At 43.2% G+C, this 22,075-nt stretch overlaps 1 long non-coding RNA gene across 2 annotated transcripts in view; it reads right to left on the reverse strand.

The window, feature by feature from the left end:
- Positions 1-5,440: 5,440 nt before the first annotated feature.
- LOC138986892 (uncharacterized) overlaps positions 5,441-22,075 on the reverse strand; it is a 132,452-nt gene continuing 115,817 nt past the window's right edge. For both annotated transcript variants that reach the window (XR_011463477.1, XR_011463476.1), the window contains 2 exons: positions 10,417-10,579; positions 5,441-5,613 (listed from right to left, as the gene is read on the reverse strand). This is a non-coding gene — a long non-coding RNA (uncharacterized lncRNA). The remainder of the gene's footprint in view (positions 5,614-10,416; positions 10,580-22,075) is intronic.

Below are 22,075 nucleotides of genomic sequence, written 5' to 3' on the forward strand. Positions count from 1 at the left end.
CATTCAGGAGACTGTGCTGATGGAAGAGGGGGTGGGGAATGGAGCTGGAGAGGGTTCACATCTTGGGTGAGCATCTTGTAGGTCCAGTCAGCAGATCCTGGTTGGTAAATTTCACATGGTGGGGGGAGGAATGGAGGAGAATCAGAAGGAGCTCTTGTCTTTGTGGATGAGATCAGGACAACCAGCCATGGAGCAAGTTGGGAACCAAGTTCTGAGGCAGAGGTATCATGGGGGCAGCTAGTGAGGAACCTGGAGTGTGGACAGAGGTGAGAATTGGAGAGATCTACCTGAGGCTGACTGTCTAAGTGGGTTCTGATAAGGTGACCTGGAGAGAACACAGAGCTGCCTACCTGTTGGAGTTGCCAGACCTGGGACCAGTCTCTCTCTCCATCTTTATCCTCAACTCTTGGCTCAGAAACATCACACACAGGGAACCATGTAGAGAACCTGGAATCCACAGGCTCTCTGCCTTGGGATGTGCTGTCCCCACACCGGGGAAGGCCCTCCCAGCGTCCAAGGCCCCAGCTCCCAGGCTAGCCTTCTTTCAACTTCTCCATCTCCCAAAGCTGAGTTGCTGTGGGGACTGATCCACTGATGCTGTTGCTATGACACCCACATCACCACACACACAGGCATTTGTTGCTTAATATTCCTTTCACAACAGGTGGGCAACATGCTAAAAATGCCTCTAGAGGAAGAAAATTAGTCCAAAACCTTCAGTCTCCATACTTGACCAAGAAAACAGAGAGAGGGAACACAGCTAGGGTTGCCTGGGTCACAGTCAGAAACACACTCCTAACTTTCACAATAAATGACTTATTGCTCAATTACGGAATTGCTATGGATGTAGATTAAATCAGACAGAAATCTCTCTTCAAGAACCTTCTCAAATTTAGATGAACGTATTTCCCTGACCTCTCCTGGGCGGGACAGGGACCCTCTGATTTTTATAAACAGACCAGTGTACTTGAGGTTTTTCAGCATTTTTGTACCGGAATCCCTGGGGCTTTGAGTTGAAAACACCTTCTAAACCTGCCAAACTGAGAGGGAGTCAAAAGTGAGCCCCACCATCCCGCCTGGGGCCAGAAGTGCCAATAGTCAAATCAGGCTGGTCTTCTCCCCTAAATGATCCATCTGGAGCAGCATAAACACCAACGTCTTGGAAGCCCCTCAGCTCACTCACCAGCAAGCAGGCTGGGTTGCTGGAGCTGAAATCTGTCCCTACATTGGAACGCAACTGGATCCTGGCCTTAGATCTAAGAAGGAATGCATGCTAAGATGCTTCAGTCCTGTCTGACTGCTTGTGACCCCATGGGGTGTAGCCTGCCAGGCTCCTTTGTCCATGGGATTTTCCAGGCAAGAATACTGGAGTGTGTTGCCATGCTCTCCTCCAGGGGATCTTCCCGACCCAGGGATTGAACTCTTGTTTCCTACAGTCTCCTGCATTGGCAGGCAGATTCTTTACCACTAGCGCCACCTGGGTAGGGCTTCCCTGGTGGTTCACCTGGTAAAGAATCCGCCTGCAATGCAGGAGACCTGGGTTCCATCCCTGGGTCAGGAAGATCTCTTAGAGAAGGGAATGGCAACCCACTCCAGTATTCTTGCCTGGAGAAGCATGTTTAAACTTTGTCTTTCAGTTTCTTCATAAGAAGGAGTAGCAGTAAATAAAGATTTATTTCCCTGGTTCCTGAGCTGTCTTAGAAATGAAAGATAAAGAAAGCCGTTATAGTTCAAAAAGCCTAATAAAATATTACATATCAGCATTGTCCAGGTTGAAGTCTATAGCTTATGTAAATAAATGTAAGTGCTTTGACTCATCTTCTTTAAAAGTCTCTGACTTCAAAATGTGCCAAATGTACTCAGGTAGCATCTCATGTCATGTGAAGACACTCCAAGACTCCAAGTGCTATTGAGTCAACTGGGTGCAAGGTCATGGTTCCCTGAGTCTGGACCCAAGCCTCCATGCCTCATCCCATCACCACGTCCAGCCCTGCAGTCAAGCATTAGGAGTTGTTCCCACTCAGTTCTAGACCAGGAAGACATCCCCAATCACTTCTAGTAGAACCCAGGCATTCATTTTTCATTATACCCAAGCACTAAATGAGCCTACCTGTCTTGTACTAAATCCAGGGCTCACCTGGGGCTCTTTAAGAGGCTAGATTACCAGGCTCCACCTCACATTTCCTGCATCAGGAATTCTGGGAGCAAGTCCCAGGAACTTGTCTGATTAAAGGGCTACATGAGATGACCTGAAAGCAGTCAGCTTAGAATCCACACTCTTCCTGATACCTGCAACCATGGACCAACTCATCCTACCTGGAAGCCTTGTGTTTGAGTTGGATGCCAGGCAGACTCTCTTGACTGGAAAACATATTGAGGTAATTTATCTAATGGAATCTCCTTCCAATTTCAGACAAACTTTAGATGTAAGCCCAGAGCTCCTCAGACCATGGACTCCATCCTCCTCTTCCTTGTGACTTAAACCAAGCTCAAAAAGAGGCTATAATGGGAGAGCATCAGAGGAACAGATAATGAGCCAGCAGGTCCAGAGGCTAAGGGAGCACTTTCCTAAAATGTCGCAAGTTATTTACTCACTGTTTATTATTCAAAGTTAACAATTTATCTTCATGGAGTGGAGTCATCTCAACAGAAGAGTCCATGGAAGGAAGAGGTAAGTGCTGTGACTCATCACTGAAGACAAATGTCCACCATCCTCCACAGTGTCCCCATGGATGCAGCACCCACAGAGCTCTGGAGCCATGCTGGCAGGGGTCACATGGGTCACATAAGCCTATTGTGACAGCATCATGCAGACAAAGCCAAGATTTTATTCTGTTACCAAGCTTGTTTTGGGAAGATTACTTTTCTAAATGTATCAGTTCAGTTCAGTTACTCAGTTGTGTCCAACTCTTTGTGATCCCATGAACTGCAGCATGGCAGGCCTCCCTGTCCATCACCAACTCCCGAAGTTTACACAAACTCATGTCAATTGAGTCAGTGATGCCATCCAACAACCTCATACTCTGTCGTTCCCTTCTCCTCCTGCCCTCAATCTTTCCCATAATCAGGGTCTTTTCAAATGAGTCAGCTCTTCACATCAGGAGAGTTTCAGCTTCAACATCAGTCCTTCCAATTAACACCCAGGACTGACCTCCTTCAGAATGGACTGGTTGGATCTCCTTGCAGTCCAAGGGACTCTCAAGAGTCTTCTCCAACACCACAATTCAAAAGCATCAATTCTTCTGCACTCAGCTTTCTTTACAGTCCAACTTTCACATCCATATATGACTATTACAAAAACCATAGCCTTGACTAGACAGACCTTTGTTGACAAAGTAATGTCTCTGCTTTTTAATATGCTGTCTAGGTTGATCATAACTTTCCTTCCAAGGAGTAAGCGTCTTTTAATTTCATGGCTGCAGTCACCATGTGCAGTGATTTTGGAGCCCCCAAAAATAAAGTCTGCCACTGTTTCCACTGTTTATCCATCTATTTGCCATGAAGTGATGGGACTAGATGCCATGATGTATAAGCACAGTTAAATTGTTCCCTGTTCCATTTGGAAGAATGAGTATAGAGATATATGCTTTTGACCACCTCCTACAGAGCAATAAAAGTTTAATAAAGGACAAGCTAAGACAGACCAAGTTAGTGGGCAGCGACCTGCCTAGGCTAGCCAGGACAGTAGGCCTCAGGAGCTTTAATAAAACAATCCTTGTACCACCACACATTCACCTGCCTCCCAGAGATTTTGACTGAACACATCTGGGGTGCAGTCTGAACCTGGACCTTTATAGACTCCCAGGTCAAGGTCAGTTTAAGGTGGTGATGAAGGAAGAGCCTGAATCCACCTCCTCCCATGGGCATGACAAATATGCCCAGGACTGTATGTGTCTCCACACTTTAGAAGTTGCTGCTGCCTGAAGGTCTGGCTTCAACCTGAGTGCTGAAGGAGAATCTCCACCCTCGAGCACTGACAGGTCCCAACATGCCCTCAGCAACAGAGCCACTTCAGGGATAAATCAGGTGTTTAGACAACTACAAAGAATTGAAAAATAGCCCATCAAAGGTGGTGCAAATAGTAAAAAAACCCACCTGCCAATGCAGGAGACATGAAATGCAGGTTCTACACCTGGGTTAGGAAGATCCCCTAAGATCCTTCCATTAGGAAGGAAATGGCAACTCACTCCAGTATTCTTGCCTAGAGAATCCCGTGGACAGAGGAGCCTGGTGGGCTACAGTCCATGGGGTCACAAAGAGTCAGACATGACTGAAGTGACTTAATACAGACAGATGTGCTAAGTAAGGGTTGAAGAAGAAGGATCATCACACAAGGCCACGCCTTCAAGACTGAGAGGCAGCAGTTTTGCCTACTTCATAGAAACAGACAGTTAGCAAAATGAGGAAATATGTTAAAAAAAAAGGACAAAAACCTCAGAAAAAGACCTTAATGATATGGAGATAAGTAATCTCTCTGATAAAAAATTCAAGTGAAGTGAAATTTGCAGAGTAATGTCTGACTCTGTGACTACATGGACTGTAGCCTACCAGGCTCCTCTGTCCATAGAATTCTCCAGGCAAGAATACTGGAATGGATAGCTGTTCCCTTCTCCAGAGGATATTCCCAATTCAGGGATCGAACCCAGGTCTCCCACATTGCAGGCAAATTCTTTACCACCTGAGCCACCAAGAAAGTCCAAAGAATTCAAAGTATTGGTCAAAAGGTGCTCCCTGACCTTGGGAGAAGGATGAATACAGTGAGAGAACTTCAACAAAGAGTTTGAATACATAAAAAGAGAACCAGTTAGAGCTGAAGAAACTAAGAAAGCAATCCTGTTTATAATTGCATCAAAAAGAATCAAATACCTAGGAATAAATTTAACTAAGGAGGTTCAAGACCTATATTCTGAAAACTATAAGACACTGATGAAAGAAAATTAAGATGACACAAATAAATGGAAAGATATACCATGCTCAAGGATTGGTAGAATTAGCATTGTTAGAATGGCCAGATCACTCAAAGCAATATGCAGTTTCAATGCAATATCAAATGGTAAAGAATCTGCCTGCAATGCAAGAGACCCAGGTTTGATTCTGTGTTGGGAAGATCCACTGTAGAAGGTAATGACTACTCCAGTATTCTTGCCTAGTCTTGCCTGGAGAACCCCATGGATACAGGAGCCTGGGGGGTTACACTTCATGGAGTCACAAAGAGTCAGATATGACTGAGCAACTAAGCGCACATGCACACACACACACACACACACACAAGTAGCAATGGGATTTTTCACAGAACTAAAACAAAAAATCCTAAGAGTTTTTATGGAACCACAAAAACCTCCAAAGAGCCAAAACAATCTTGAGATAGAACAAAAATGAGAGGTATCATACTCTTTAATTTTGAACTATATTACAAACCTACAGAAAGCAGAATGGTACGACAAAATACATGCACAGAGATCAATGGAACAGCCCTAAAAAAAATAGAAAGCCCTAAAAAGAAAAATCAAAAATCACCTATTTATGGTCAATTAATCTATGACAAAGGAAGCAAGAATACACAATTGTGAAAAGACAGTCTCTTCAGTGCTGTTGGGAAAACTGGACAGCTACCTGCAAAAGAATGAAACTAGACCACTCTCATACCATACACAGAAATAAATTCAAAATTAATTAGACATGCATTCCACCCTAGAACTGGCACAATGCTCAGAGCAGAGCTCAGGCTCTGTAAAAAAGTTCTGACTGGAGGGCGAAATGATGGATGGATGGACAGTGAGGTGGATGGAGGGATGGGAAAGGAAAGCAGTGGAATCCAGGGCAGCCACTGCACTGCTCAACTTTTTGACATTTTAATAACAAGGACATGCATTTTCTTTGCATCTTAGTTCATCACAAGTAATTATTTGGGTCCTTAACCTTTACAGACACCTTTAAGCAACATGTGCCTTCAAAACTGTGGCTTTTTGTCATCACTCCCTGAATTCTTTACTTCTAGAGGGAGCACAGCAGTCAGAAGAGTTAAATTTAGCTGGTTCTGATCAGAGAAAATAGGCGGTTCAGGGTCAGTAATGATGTCTGTAACCAAAGACCAACAGAGAGGGATCACAGAGTCTGATCTGGAAAACCAGAATCTAGAGGATGTTAAGCAGGTGACTCTGGACTCGATCTCAGGTGGGGACTGAGCAGATGCCTAATGATTAATATAATTAATATATGGTATAATATATTAATTATGCTATATTCTTTATTAGCCATTAATAAAGAGATTGATTTCTTTCATTCTTTGTTTCTTGCTCTCAAAAAAATAGCAACTAGAGCTTCAAATCTGAAGCTTGACATGTAGGCCAGATAGCCACTTTCTGTGCCAGACATCACAGTAACCTAAATGACTTTAGGTATAATGAAGGGGTTGCAGCTTTGAGATTCAGAAGGAATGTCTAAATAACATTAGTGAGATTTAAATGCTGCATCCCTGATTCTTAATGGATGGGTGATGTCTTACACCGAAATATTTATATCATTCATATTAGATTTGTTAGACTATATAGAGAGGCCACTTGCAACAGACTAAGTCAAGACTAAAATTCCTATTTGAATAAACATTTATCATAAATTTGGTTTCATACTAAACTATGCCTCATTTTTTAAAAAATAAAGCCTGAAATCTCATTAAATAGCTAGAAAAAGCTGCTGCTGCTGCTGCTAAGTTGCTTCAGTCATGTCCGGCTCTGTGTGACCCCATAGACGGCAGCCCACCAGGCTCCCCTGTCCCTGGGATCTCAAGGCAAGAACACTGGAGTGGGTTGCCATTTCCTTCTCCAATGCATACAAGTGAAAAGGGAAAGTGAAGTCACTCAGTCATGTCTGACTCTTAGCAACCCCATGGACTGCAGCCTACCAGGCTCATCCATCCATGGGATTTTCCAGGTAAGAGTACTGGAGTGGGTTGCCATTGCCTTCTCCAAGAAACAGCGAGAAGTACATAAATATGCAGATACTATCAACTTGGTGAAATTACTGATGTCATTGGTGTTTAATTGCACAGATAACCTTTCTACACGATTTAACTCTCATAATGCAACTCATTTTTTTAAGACTTAAGAATATGAATGTTTCGGTTATGATTTGTCAATCTGCTTCTGAATTAAAAGGAACAAATAAACAAGACCACAGGTATGTCAGCTGGCAAAGAATCTTTTATGGCACTTGGGGAGTTTGTTCTTGACTGAGGTCTGCTCTCTGTAAATTCAAGAACAGGCCAGGACAAAGCCTCCTCCTCCACTCCATGCCTGTTGGTTTTTTGTTTTTGTTTTTGTTTTTTTTGTTTTTTTTGGGGAGAATCCTTGGATTTGTGATGCCCTTTAAAACAGTGAACTTGAGCCTCATTATCAAGTCCATGGAGATTCAGGAAGAGGCCTGAGCCTTCTCCAGGGATTACTTGCTGCTCTGAATCAAAGCTGGATTTGAAAAGCAATTTTCCCAGGCACCTGAGGGTTGATTAATCTGCCATTTCTCCACTGAGGTAAATGAGAGAAGAAGCAATGCCAGCAAACACAGTCCTTTCAAAGATCTTCAAACACCAAGCAATCTTGAACACAAACAGCAAGATTTATGAGTCGCAGGAAGTGTGTCAGGGACTTCAAAATAAAATAAATTCTCCTGGTTATTTTGGCCATGTATTTCTATTCTTTTCAGACTTCAGCCAGATGGTTCCCCAGTAAGAAAAATTTCCTCCTGGATTCATCTCTGGACAGTCACTCTAGCCTGCTCCCCTGGGCCACCTGGGGCTGGAATGTACAGAGACTATGGAAATTAATATCTAAATTAGGCCCAAACAGTAATCTAGAGGGAACTCAACCTTATAGTAATGATATTTAGTATTTTTAATATTAAGGGCTTTTCTGGTGGGTCAGATGGTGAAGAATCTACCTGCAATGAAGGAGACCCAGGTTCAATATCTGGGTTGGGAAGATCCCCTGGAGGAAGGCATGGCAACCCACTCTAGTATTCCTGCCTGGAGAATTCCATGGACAGAGGAGCCTGGAGGGCTACAGTACATGGAGTTGCAAAGAGCCAGACATGACTGAGTGACTAACACTTTAATATTCTCATTTTAAAAGCTCCCCAAAAATAATGTTTAGAGAATCTACCCCTTTTTATCATTAAATAATGTAATCAATAACATATAGGGTGCAGATATTTAAACAAATTTCAAATGAGAGAGAGGTATCATGATCCCATCTTGGAAAACCAAGGGGAATCAGGAAGGAAACATGATTTTAGTATCAGTCAGTGACATCGTGTCTATTCTTCACCAGATGGGTGACCCTGACCTAACATTCCTTATCTGCCATAGTCAGTACAGGTTTTCCTAGTTTTATGGCAAAACAGTGTTTGAACTGGAGACAGAAGTTCTTTCTGTAGGAAGGTTTTGTAATGCAGTCATGGTTGTCCATTACCGATGGCAAGGAAGGAAGTCATTTACTGAGTGAGTTGGCCTCAAATGCACCCTCCAAATTATCTTTCTCTCATTCTGAGACTCTGAATTTGACATTTTTGCGAGTGTTCTACTTCCTTTCAAACTGGAGAAGAGCAGAGGGAGGCAAGCGTGTGGCCCTTTATTAAGTCCTCAGGACAATCTCCACTTTGCAGAAAAAGAAAAAGGATAAACTATTTTCCCAACATCACACAGCTTCCAAGTCTGACTTCAGAGTCCACTCAATTCCCAGTAATTATCCCTTACCCTCCATCTACAATATTAGGAGAACTGAAAACAAGCCTTGCCTTATAAATAATAATAATGAAAAGCCCTAAGTCCAGAGAGCTTGAGTTAATGGGTTTATTTTAACTGAATCTGGAATAAACAGGGTGATTGTTTAAGCCAGATGATTTTTCAAAACTGTAAATACTATAAAATAAATTTCAAATGTAAAAGCAGAGGTTAAAATTTTAAATTCTGTCTTAACCAGAAGAAGAAGCATCTTCATACAAGTGTTGTATAGTTTGTGAACTTGAATGCAAAAGATGGGTAGTTATGACCTTGCTGTAATGATTTTTTACACCATGTACCCTTTTTAACATTTACCTTAAAAACAGTAGAATATGCATATGCCACAGTATTGTATATTTTTTACTCGCAAGGATTTTATGTGTAAACATCATCTCTAGTCTGCAGAGGTTTATGGAATCATATTCACTTTTTCTCCATCATTATATTCTAATAAATATCAAAGGAAAATGCTGTTCATTTGTGAAGCACACACATTATTTGCCATAACTGAGAACTTTCTTTCTTTGATGCCATCATGGTTACCATTCTAGTTGAAATAAGTAATTTCAACTAACTTCAGTTTAATAGGTTTAATTTCTTGCCAAAGCTTATAAATGAAAACCTCAGTCTTATGTCAAATGTCCAAATACGGTCTTTTAAGGAATTTTTCCCTGTAAATTTTATCTTTCAATTACTAGATCAATTACTTTTTAAATTACTGTCACCTAGACTCATATGACAAAATATAATTATTAGAACAAACAGGTCAGGGACAGAGCGACAGCTGTCTCCCATGCTTCCATTCACCATGGAGTGAAATCTGACGTGTCCCCTGATCCAGCTAAAAATTCACAAACATTTTACTCATTCTTACACTTTTCCAAATGCATGTATTTTTTCTCCAGAGTGCTTTAAAAACTACCTCGATGGAAGCATGCAGATTTAACCACTGACTCAGGATGGAACATGGCACTCCTCTCCAGTACTCTTGCCTGGAAAATCCCATGGATGGAGGAGCCTGGTAGGCTGCAGTCCATGGGGTCGCAAAGAGTCGGACACGACTGAGAGACTTCACTTTCACTTTTCACTTTCATGCATTGGAGAAGGAAATGGCAACCCACTCCAGTGTTCTTGCCTGGAGAATCCCAGGGACGGGGGAGCCTGGTGGGCTGCCGTCTATGGGGTCGCCCAGAGTCAGACATAACTGAGGCGCCTTAGCAGCAGCAGCAGGATGGCAAGGTGCACGGACTGGAAACTTCCTTCAAGGTAGAATTATTTTTTTTTTCTCTGACAACTGCTGGGTGTTACTTCTCTAAGAATATTGTAGTAACTAATTATCTAGAGCATGGGCCATGACACGAACTTGAAAGGCTCCCAGTGTGAATTAAGGGTGGATGGTAATGAAGAGACACCAGGTCAAGCCCAGGCCCTTAGGGTTAATGCCTCTCACAGGGCAGTCCTCACATCTCCGGACTTGTTTCCTCGTAGCCAAATGTGGGTGAGAATGCACGTGTGTGAGGACCCACGAGGTGTGCAAAGTAACCAAACAACATAAGAGAACATGAAGCTCTGTGCACGCACTGTTTACTGTCACAACGTACAAGGCCCCAGAAATCAAAGCAGGAAGATGCCCAGAGACTTACCGACTCATCATTCTCAAACTCTGGGTTACACTGTGCGGCCTCTTCAGCCACTGGCTTCTGAACAATGTTCCTACGGACCAGTCACATGGTCAGGCTGGCGATGAACATGTCCACGTCAGGCACAAACACTTGGATCCCATTGCCAGCACTGGCTCCCTTTAACCTATGGAGGGAAAAAAAGGGAGGAGGAAATTCAGTTGTTTTGATGTTGCTATGGTTAAACTGTCATAGAGTATGTTTGAATCTTCTTAAGACTTAAAGAATGCTCAGTTTCTGCCTGGAAGTTATCAGAAAGCTCTTCTCTGACTCCAGTATTACATAATTTACTAAGATTCAGGAAGCTTTCAGGGAGTTTCAGAAATAGCATGCAGAACCCGAAACCAACTCTTAAACCAACTCTTAAAATGTGCTGATGAACTAAACTGTTTTTAAATAAGCCATGTGTCCAGGACAGAGGCAGGTGTTTGCAATCCAGTGGGAGCAGTTAAAGACTGGATGTACACAAGCAGTCCTGGAAGTAAATCCAAGTTTAGAGGGAAAACAGAGAAGACATTCAAGCCGTCCTTGAACAAGAGCCCTTCATTACTTTGAATGCTGAATCGATTTTGTTTTCCATCCTGTTCCAAGAAAAGGCAGGTCATTAACAGAGAGATTTGGTCCTGGTGTCAGCAGGACCTGGTGGCTGTGTTTCACTGGGACCTTCCCCTCATCCTGTGCTCCCCCCTGCCCCGAAGAGATAATGCTGTTCATCTTCTTTATTGCACGGGACTTAAATGAAAGTGACCCAATGTGTATCAGAGCTAAAACTTGTTTAGGGAAAAGCAGCAGAAAATAGGAAGCTATGTCATGTGAAGACATGTATTTTTCAAATACACTTCATGCGATGAAATACATATTGTCATCATTTACATTGGATATATGATGTATTTGGGTAAAAGCATAATAAATGGCAAGACCCCTATCACCTAGAAATAACCATGTTGATATTTTAGTGAATTTAAAAAATCATGTGATACTGCTTCTATGTGGAATTAAAAAAATGATACGAACTATTTACAAAACAGAAATAGACTCATAGACAAAGAAAACAAACTTCTGGTTACCAAAGGGGAAAGGTGAGGGGAGAGGTATAAGCTTGGAATTTGGGATGAACATAAACATAGTACTGTATATAAAATAGATAAACAACAAGACCTACTGTATAGCACAGGGAACTCTACTCAATAGTTTGGAAACTATAAGAAACTATATACTACATGTGCAAACTTCAAATTAACAAAACTAGGCTCATACTTTTTGTTTTTGAAAATAATTTGTTCATTTAATACATCACTCACATCTTGACAACTCACTGAAGATTTTTAAACCTTTTTTTTAATGTAAATTTATTTTAATTGGAGGCTAATTACTTTACAATATTGTATTGGTTTTGCCATACATTGACATGAATCCGCCATGGGTGTACATGTGTTCCCCATCCTGAACCCCTCTCCCACCTCTCTCCTCCCCATCCCACCCCTCTGGGTCATCTCAGTGCACCAGCCCCAAGCAGCCTGTATCATGCATCGAACCTGGACTGGCGATTCGTTTCACATATGATAATATACATAAACCTTTACCATGCTCACGTCCAGATAGTAGTTACTTAACTAGTCCACTACTGTTGCACCTTTAGAATATTGCCATTTATTTGTTACCATAATATGAATGTAAGTCAAGTCTTCATTAAGTAAAGAATCTCCTAATCCAGGATCTTCTAGGAAAAATTCCCCAGACCAGTCTGACTGGCTTTTTGTAAAAACAGTCTGGACAAGGATCTGTCCATTAGAAGCCTGGATTTTATACACAACTCTAAGCTTCTCTGAACAGAGAAACATGGAAGTGATGAGACATCCCTTTACCTCCATAAATAAAATACACATGATCATGTGAGAGGTTTTAAAAAATGGCAAATTCCTTGCATTTGGGTTAAGAGTAAGAGAAATCAAATAGGACACCTTCATCAAAACGTATAATACTGTGAAAACTTCATCCAGACTTTACAATTACTTATAAAATTCATAATCCAAATCCATAATAAGGAAATTTGATGACTGATTTCATCATAGGAAAACTGTAGAGGTTTTGCCTACTTTGCAAGTACACCTAATGTGATCAGACAGAGCAAATGAGGATTCACATCATCAGAATGAGAATTTGGAGATCAAGAAGAGAGGCCAGGAGATTAAGGCCAGGCTGGGCAGGGAGGTGTTTCCTGGGTGGGGCTGAGGTCAGAGGAGCAGGCAGTCCCTCCTGAGTGGATTTGGGGACAAATTATTGCAGCTGTTTTGCAGAAAACAAATTGACCATGGCATTTTATGAGAAGCACAAACCAAGCCAACTGGAGGGAAAGAGTTCTCTGAGGACTGTACCCAGAGTCCCACCCGGCACAGTGGACCCAGGAGCCAGCTGTGCCTGCCCCCAACCCCAACCTGCACTCTGTACGTGGCTCTCAATTTGTAAACAGTGGCTTCGAGTCAACAGCCTCAGCTTTGTGCTCCTAGGTCCCCAAGGAGACACTCAATCACCCACATACATGAAGAGAGTAAATGAAACCCAAGTGCAAAGCAATTACACCCCAGCCATAACAGAACGTGGCTCCCAGAACCAGGACTGGGCTGCAGTCCAGCTCAGAGTGGAATCTGTCAGCCACAGAGGTGCCAACCTGTTACCTGCTGCTCTCACCCGAGCTCACAAAGCAGCACATTCAGAGCACTGCCAGCCCATGGGCTCCATGGGCCTCCAGAAGATGACGGTGTGGGCCGTGGACAAGGACCAGGTCAGAATCCATATGATACGTCCTATGGGGATCATATTATCACTACAGTCTCCATCTTCGCTGTCTAGACCAGAGTCTACTGAAGTACATTCATCAGAGTGCTGCTCCTACTGCTGCTAAGTCACTTCAGTCATGCCCGACTCTGTGACTCCATAGACAGCAGCCCACTAGGCTCTTCTGTCCATGGGATTCTCCAGGAAAGAATACTGGAGTGGGTTGCCATTTCCTTCTCCAATGCATGCATGCATGCTAAGCCGCTTCAGTCATGTCCAACTGTGTGGGACCCTATGGACAGAAGCCCACCAGACCCCTCTGTCCACAGGATTCTCTAGGCAAGAATACTGGAGTGGGTTTCCATTTCCTTCTCCACATCAGAGTGCTGGTCCTCAGAAATATTGCGAATTAAAACAAGACCAAAAACAAACAAACAAACAAAAACACTGCCTCTGGTCAAATAAGTGTTAGAAAAATCACAATGGTTATTATTACAGTAAAGAACTTGAGAATTTCTGTAGAAAAACAATAAATTGCAGTTTATGCAAAGCTCTGGATTTCCCAGGTGGCTCAGTAGCTAAAGAAGCTACTCGCAATGCAGGAGACGCAGGAATCATGGGTTCGATCCCGGGGTCAGGGAGATCTCCTGGAGAAGGGTACAGCAACCCACTCTAGTATTCTTGCCTGGAGAATCCCATGGACAGAGGAGCCTGGTGGGCTGCTGTCCATAGGGCTGCACAGAGTCGGACATGACTGAAGCGACTTAGCATGCATGCATGCATTGGAGAAGGAAATGGCAACCCACTCCAGTCACAAAAGAGTCAGACACACAAAAAAGAGTAGGGTCACAAAAGAGTCGGACACAACTGAAGCAACGGAGCTCACATGCAAATTTCTGCTTCCCAAATTTATCTGAGCACAAACCACTTCTTAAAGTTTTATCTAAAATCTATTACATTCTGCCAAGCTACTGTTCATGGCACAGGTTTTAGAAAATGCTGTTAGAGTCTCCTCATTGATCTAAATTTTTTATCACAATGAATGGATACTTTGGAAACTGTACTTAGATGTAGCTAATCCTCATATATTTGGTTTTGAATAAGCCCCTAATAACTACAGTGCCAGCAACACCTTATTTCTTTCCCTCATTCCCTCTCCCAGCTGTCCACCCCATCTCCCAAGTGTCCACCTGCTCCTGGGACATACTGGAAGAGACTAGAAAGTGCATGACAACTCACAAAGCTGCTCATCCAGTCCCAGCATGTCCCCAAGACCATTCGCAGACACCCATCTTCCTACGAGATGTCTCTACCCAGTGCCTGACTATATCTCCATGTCTCCCTTCATTACCTCCTCTTCTGAATGACTGTCACTTTGCCTCAGGGCGTCCCTCTGCCAACCAGGCCAAGCTGAACTTTTAGAGGCACACTTTGGACTTGCTCACCGCACCACCAATGAGAAAGGTCCATGTTCCCAAGCTCACCTAGGAGGCCTCTATATTGCAGACACATGTGCCTCGTCTCTTGCTATGACTTTCTCAGACCTCAAATTTCAGCCATTCTGGCTGCACATCCAAGCACAGGCAAGTGTTTGTCCCTCTGAGTCAGGGCACAGTCTTCTCCCTTGGACCACAAAGCCCTCCTCACACACACACTTACACGTCATCCTCATCAGTCAAGACTCACCTCCTTCATCTTCACCGCAAAGCCCATCCACCATCTGTTTCCTTTAGACCCCAATACTTTATGTTGCTCACTTATTTGTGAATCTCTGCATCCAGGAGGACTATATACACAGGTATATATTTGTATGTGTATATGTGTGTGTGTGTGTGTGTGTGTGTGTGTGTACATGTGGTATAGTGTGTGCTCTGAATACAGGCTGGCAGAATTAATACTATCTCCAAATATTTACTCTTTCTTTCCTATGACAATAGTTTGTGCAAAGTTCTGCTGAAGAATTAGATCAGGTGTTTGCCATAAGATCAGATCAGATCAGATCAGATAGTCACTCAGTCGTGTCCAACTCTTTGCGACCCCATGAATCGCAGCACGCCAGGCCTCCCTGTCCATCACCAACTCCCAGAGTTCACTGAGACTCACGTCCATCGAGTCAGTGATGCCATCCAGCCATCTCATCCTCTGTAGTCCCCTTCTCCTCCTGCCCCCAATCCCTCCCAGCATCAGAGTCTTTTCCAATGAGTCAACTCTTAACATGAGGTGGCCAAAGTACTGGAGTTTCAATTCAGTTCAGGGAAGAAAAAGTACAAAGGACAGGACAGTCACTAGTGTCTGTAGAGCACCTGAGGATTGGAGGTTGATGAGTAACATCTTAGTTCTTTGGATGTGAGTTAATGGTCACAATTGGAAACTATAAACCATTAAAAATATATATGCATTTTTTGTATACACCAGAGAAAACATTTCAAGAACAAGAACTACTAATCATATACAATGAACATGAAATGGCTTGATTTGGTCAGATTTTTTATTTATTCCAAAAATATTTATTATGCCTCTGTTGAGTGTCAGGCTCTCTCCCTTGGGCACTGAATGTTGGTTATAAAAGTGTGTCTTAAACACAGAGATAAAACAGGAAGAGGTGTTGAGGCCAGGTCCTCCTTGCTGGAATCAGACTCTGGCAAAGCATCTGCACAACCAGAAGGGCTGAAGGCTTTGGAGCAAAGAACTCCCCACCATTACCACAGAACTGAGACCACAGAGGAAGTCATGATCTTGTGGCAGGAAGTGGGGCTGGGAGGTAGCCTTTCCATGGTGAGAGTGAGGTGTGGTACAGACATGACAGGTCACCCTGGAAGGCATGTGGGGTTTGTGCCTGAGAGAGGTCTTGACTGGAGGGGAAGAGCGAGAGATTTCTTCTCATGTATGTTGGCCAAAGTCCATGGAGTAATTCAGATGTTTCAGGGAATGCACAGAGTATAAATATTTATGGGAGGCTCCATAAATGAATTGTCACTGTTCATTTCAGAGCATTTAATAACAAATTAAAATATTTATTTTTGGTGGCACCGAGTCTTTGTTGCTGCATGGGTTTTCTCTAGTTGCAGAGATCGGGGGCTAGTCTCTAGTTGCGGCAATGCCCGGGCTTCTTATTGCCGTGGCTTCTCTTGTTGCAGAGCACAGCCTCTAGGGTGAACGGGCTTCAGAAGTTTTGGCTCCTGGGCTCTAAAGCACAGGTTCAGTAGTTGTGGTGCACAGGCTTAGTTGCTTTGCAGCATGTGGGATCTTCCCAGATCGGGGATTGAAACCATGTCTTCATTGGCAGAATCAGCAGGTGGATTCTTATCCACTGAACCACCGGGGAAGCTCAACAAATTAAATTTTATTTCCAGTAAATTCTGCGTTTGAAATCAGGATGACCAGGTTATGTGTAGAAGCCCTGTTCTAATAAATTAAGGACATCAATGTATACATTTCCCCATAAGACGTTATCCTAGATCGCATGACTTTCTGGGCTCAGCTCAATTACATTTTCTGTATAGAAAAGCACAAGCTAAACAACTTATAACCCTCATGTTCTTGTCAACAGGCAGACACTTCCTCTCCAATCCAGTTACAGTCACATGATTCTATTTGTGCAGGGTGATTATTCCTCTTGAAAGGGAGTCTAGGAAGCTGAAAACTAGGGAAAACCCTACTTATTCATCAAGAGGAGAGAGAATGTAGCCATAAAACACTGTGCATCAGTAAGTTAGTGCAAATGTATGTGCGACCTGGATCTATACCAATAAACATGGATGGATCTCACAAACAATATTGAGAGAAAAAAAAAGAAGTAGCAAGCATACAGAATATCGATCACTTATGGACTCACCTGTAAAGAACTCCATGAAAGCGACAAACATGTTTCTGGACAGAGAGAGGGACACAGTCACTTGTGTTGCAGCACCTAGGTTCTTATCTTTGAAAGCTGGTTTGCATGCACAAAAGTGTATTTTTAATATTTCATATTGTGGATTCATTTCGATATTTGGCAAAACTAATACAATATTATAAAGTTTAAAAATAAAATAAAATAAAATCAGAAGTGTCATACTTTTCAGAATTCCTCGTGTAGAACATATCATGAAAACACAAAGTCGATTACCTGCCTGGGAAAGAAAATGACCAACCGCTGCAGTCTCAGCCATGGTTATATTTGGTCAAACTCAATTACCATCCTCCCATCCAAGTCCAGGGAAGCAGTGAGGCTGGGGTGGATGTTCACAGGCTAACCACTTTGCTTTTGCAAGTCTCAGTTTCTCACTAACAAAATGACTTCTCAGGGTCTTCCCAACTGTGAGGTTTCATTTTGACTCAGAAAATTCAAAATAAAGACACAGGGAAATTGATAAGGGGCCAGGAAAGAGGAAGAGTGTTGGAATTCCAGGTATGGCCAAAAGAAGAGCGCTGGAATTTCAGGTAGGGCTGAAAAGCAGACTTATGGACAAACACAAATGCTGTTAACCTTCAGAAGCTGGAAAAGAACAACCCCATTCATGCCACTCCTTTGGGAGCCAGCCCTTTGGTTCAGAGTTGGTAGGAAGGTCAACTTCAATTGAATTCCAGTAAAACAATTAAAATGCAAACGAGCATTATTTAGATGAATATGAACTACTGAGATGGCTGTAACTGGTCTTCTGGTGGCCTCTGGAGCCCAGGGACTGATGCTTGGTCACCATCCCACAGGAGGGGAGCTGCACTGGGACAGGGCTGACCCAGGGACCCTCCCTGAGTCCCATCAGGACTCCACTTCAGCACCAGTGCATACTGGTTCACCTCCTCTTTCCTCTGGGACCCCTCACTTCCCCAGCAGTGCCCATGATTGTCTTCAGTCTAGCTCCTGAAATACATGCTTTGTCTCACACTCACTCCCTCCACCAGCCCACCCCATGGGGATCCTCTAATTGGCTTGTATGGCCCTGTGAACAATAGCAACACAGGATGTGAGTAGAATCTAGTCTAATCTCTCTGGAGCTGGGTGATTCACTCCAGATGATTGGAGGACACAGTCTCTGGGTTTCCTCTGCTTGACGTGAACTGCAAAGATTTTGAGTTGAACCTGCATGTGTGTTTCTGCAGTAAAGCAGGGATCATGTGTCACTATGACAGCCCACAAATGCCATGACACATAAATGTCTGTCATCCCTGTGGGCCCGGGCACAGCGAGGCAGGCATGGACCTCCAGTCTCCCTCCTGGCTGAGCATCACCCATAGCTCATGGCTCTCTCAGCTGCAGCCACGACTAACCAGTTTGGAATCAAACAAAAGTAGCGGCACCAGCCAGCATTTTCTTTTCCATGAACACAGCAGAGGAAAAGAGGAGTACACTGCATGCAGAGGAGCTGTTGCTTTGGAAACTGGATGTATTTGCATTGTATTGGGTCATTGCATAAAGTATACAGGTGTAGTCACAGTGAAAAAAAAAAGCTTCAGATTCACTCTCTAGCACAGCTCAGTTCTATCAAACAGCTAGGGGGCAGTTGTGCCAAAGACAGATGGAGTAAAAACAGATCCTTCCTCCAAATCTCTTGGAGCTGAGCGTATTGCAAAGTTCATACTTTTCCAGATGTTAGGAAGGTGCCTCACCAGATGATGTAACCGTGGCAGCAGGTTCATGGGCAGTGTCCCCTCCCCCAGCACACACATCTCGTTCCTTCACACTCAATGCAATGCTCTCCCCTCAGATCCCAGGTCAGTTCAGGTCAGGTTTTTGCCACTGAGAAATTAGGCTAAAATACCGAGTGTTCAGAGCATACTGGAGTTTGAGATTGCAGGTGAAGGTTGAATATCCTTACTCAAGCACATCATAACAAACTAGAAACACTAAGCTTGGAAACAAATCAAAATTGCTCAGCAATAAAATGTTAATCATTTGCATATATATATATATATGGAATTTAGAAAGATGGTAACGATAATCCTGTAAGCGAGACAGCAAAAGAGACACAGATGTATAGAACAGTCTTTTGGACTCTGTGGGCGAGGGGGGGGTTGATTTGGGAGAATGGCATTGAAACATGTATAATATCATATAAGAAACGAATCGCCAGTCCAGGTTCAATGCAGGATACAGGAAGCTTGGGGCTGGTGCACTGGGATGACCCAGAGGGACGGTATGGGGAGGGAGGTGGGAAGGGGGTTCAGGATTGGGAACACGTGTACACCCATGGAGGATTCATCTTGATGTATGGCAAAACCAATACAATATTGTAAAGTAATTAGCCTCTAATTAAAATAAATAAATTTAAATTAAAAATAAATAAAATGTTAATTGGATAAATTTTAAAAACTCTGAATTTTTAACTGTCCAAAAATATACCCTATGCTCAGTAAATCTAAGCAATGAAAAAAAAAATAGTGAAGCACAACTTATAGTGCCTTGGTCCAAACTATGAGTAGGATCGCCAAAGCATTTTTCTACACACACTTCTCCATGCAGCTAAAATGCGATTCAGTTTTCAAGGTTTGTTCAGAAAGCATTTCAAGTAATTTAGGGTCCACTAACTAAAAACAGGCTGAAGGCAGAGGACATAATCAAGGGACATATCACATACATTTGTCCACACAAAGATCTGTAGGCAAAGGTTTAGAGCAGCTTCATTCACAATCACCAACAGATAGAAGTGAAAGTGAAGTCACTCAGTCGTGTCCGACTCTGCGACCCCATGGACTGCAGCCTACCAGGCTCCTCCATCCATCCATGGGATTTTCCAGGCAAGAGTACTGGAGTGGGTTGCCATTTCTTTCTCCAGGGGGATCTTCTGACCCAGGTTAACTCAGCCTAACCCAGGTTTCCTGCATTGTAGGCAGACACTTCTACCATCTGAGAAACCAGGGAAGTCCTGGTTTTAGAAAAGGCAGAGGAACCGGAGATCAAATTGCCAACATCTGCCGGATCATTGAAAAAGCCAGAGAATTCCAGAAAATCATCTATTTCTGCTTTAGTGACTATGCCAAAGCCTTTGATTGTGTGGATCACAATAAACTGTGGAAAATTCTGAAAGAGATGGGAATACCAGACCACCTGACCTGCCTCTTGAGAAATGTGTATGCAGGTCAGGAAGCAACAGTTAGAACTGGACATGGAACAACAGACTGGTTCCAGATAGGAAAAGCAGTACATCAAGACTGTATATTGTCACCCTGCTTATTTAACTTTTATGCAGAGTACATCATGAGAAATGCTGGGCTGGATGAAGCACAAGCTGGAATCAAGATTGCCAGGAGAAATATCAATAACCTCAGATATGCAGATGACACCACCCTTGTGGAAGAAAGTGAAGAAGAACTAAAGAGCCTCTTGATAAAAGTGAAAGAGGAGAGTGAAAAAGTTGGCTTAAAGCTCAACATTCAGAAAACTAAGATCATGGCATCTGGTCCCATCACTTCATGGCAAATAGATGGGGAAACAGTAGAAACAGTGGCTGACTTTATTTTTCTGGGCTCCAAAATCAATGCAGATGGTGACTGCAGCCATGAAATTAAAAAACTCTTACTCCTTGGAAGGAAGGTTATGACCAACCTAGACAGCATATTAAAAAGCAGAGACATTACTTTGCCAACAAAGGTCCATCTTGTCAAGGCTATGGTTTTGCCAGTGGTCATGTATGGATGTGAGAGTTGGACTGTGAAGAAAGCTGAGCACCGAAGAATTGATGCTTTTAAACTGTGGTGTTGGAGAAGACTCTCGAGAGTCCCTTGGACTGCAAGGAGATACAACCAGTCCATTTAAAGGAGATCAGTTCTGGGTGTTCATTGGAGGGACTGAAGTTGAAGCTGAAACTCCAATACTTTGCCCACCTGATGTGAAGAGCTGACTCGTTGGAAAAGACCCTGATGCTGGGAAAGATTGAGGGCAGGAGGACAAGGGGACGACAGAGGTTGAGATGGTTGGATGGTATCACCGACTCAATGGACATGGGTTTGGGTGGACATGAGTTGGTGATGGACGGGGAGGCCTGGCGTGCTGCGGTTCATGGGGTTGCAAAGAGTCAGACACAACTGAGCGACTGAACTGACTGACAGAAAAATGTCCTGTATAAACCAGCTGTATCTATAAATATGTAAACTGTTGAAAATGTACTGAATAGCAGAGAGAGTCCCAGGACATCTCAACATCCAGGAAGGAAGGTGGTCCACAAGGTCCCTGAATGTCTCTCGGTATTTACATGGAGCTGCTCCTCGGCCAGTTCTCCCAGGGGATTTCCCCACACAAATAATTTATAGCAGGGATAAAATTAACAATGTAGGTGCGGAGAAGATGGTTTCTTCTGAAAATCCCTGTGCTTAAAATTCTGGGAAATTATGTTTTAACAGTTCAAGACCTATTACAATATCACTGATTTATGAGATTGGAGCTAGGTTATTAGGAGACTTTCTTCTAAACACAGATTAGTTATTTTTATAAATAATCAAATAAAATAAACACTTCTAGAGTGAGCCATGGCCACTGAGGTTTGCATGCCTGCAAATCTGAGCAGTGTATGTTTCTGTCCTATTCTCGGGAGGTGGGAGAGAGTAACAGCCCCAAGGATGCTCAGGAAGTTACTGCTCACGGTCCTCATGTCCCGTCTCAGGACCCTCCCCGTGCAAACACTGACCCCAGGGTCCACCACCAAGAATGCCACCGCACACACTGGGTCCCTATGCTCTGGTCCCTGATACTGATGAACACAAGGCTGTCCCTGTTGACCTTGAGTGTTGGGGTGTCCACTGAGAGTGGGTTAGCAGTTCAGGATGGGGCATTTCTTACCCTCTTTTCCACTCTCTCCATGCCCCACCACCAGGTCTGCATGTATAAATGCTCCTTTCCTGACTTACTCAAGAAATCATCATTTTTTATAGT

The sequence above is a fragment of the Bos mutus genome, unplaced genomic scaffold (assembly GCF_027580195.1).
Source record: "Bos mutus isolate GX-2022 unplaced genomic scaffold, NWIPB_WYAK_1.1 CTG235, whole genome shotgun sequence".
NCBI lineage: Eukaryota > Metazoa > Chordata > Mammalia > Artiodactyla > Bovidae > Bos > Bos mutus.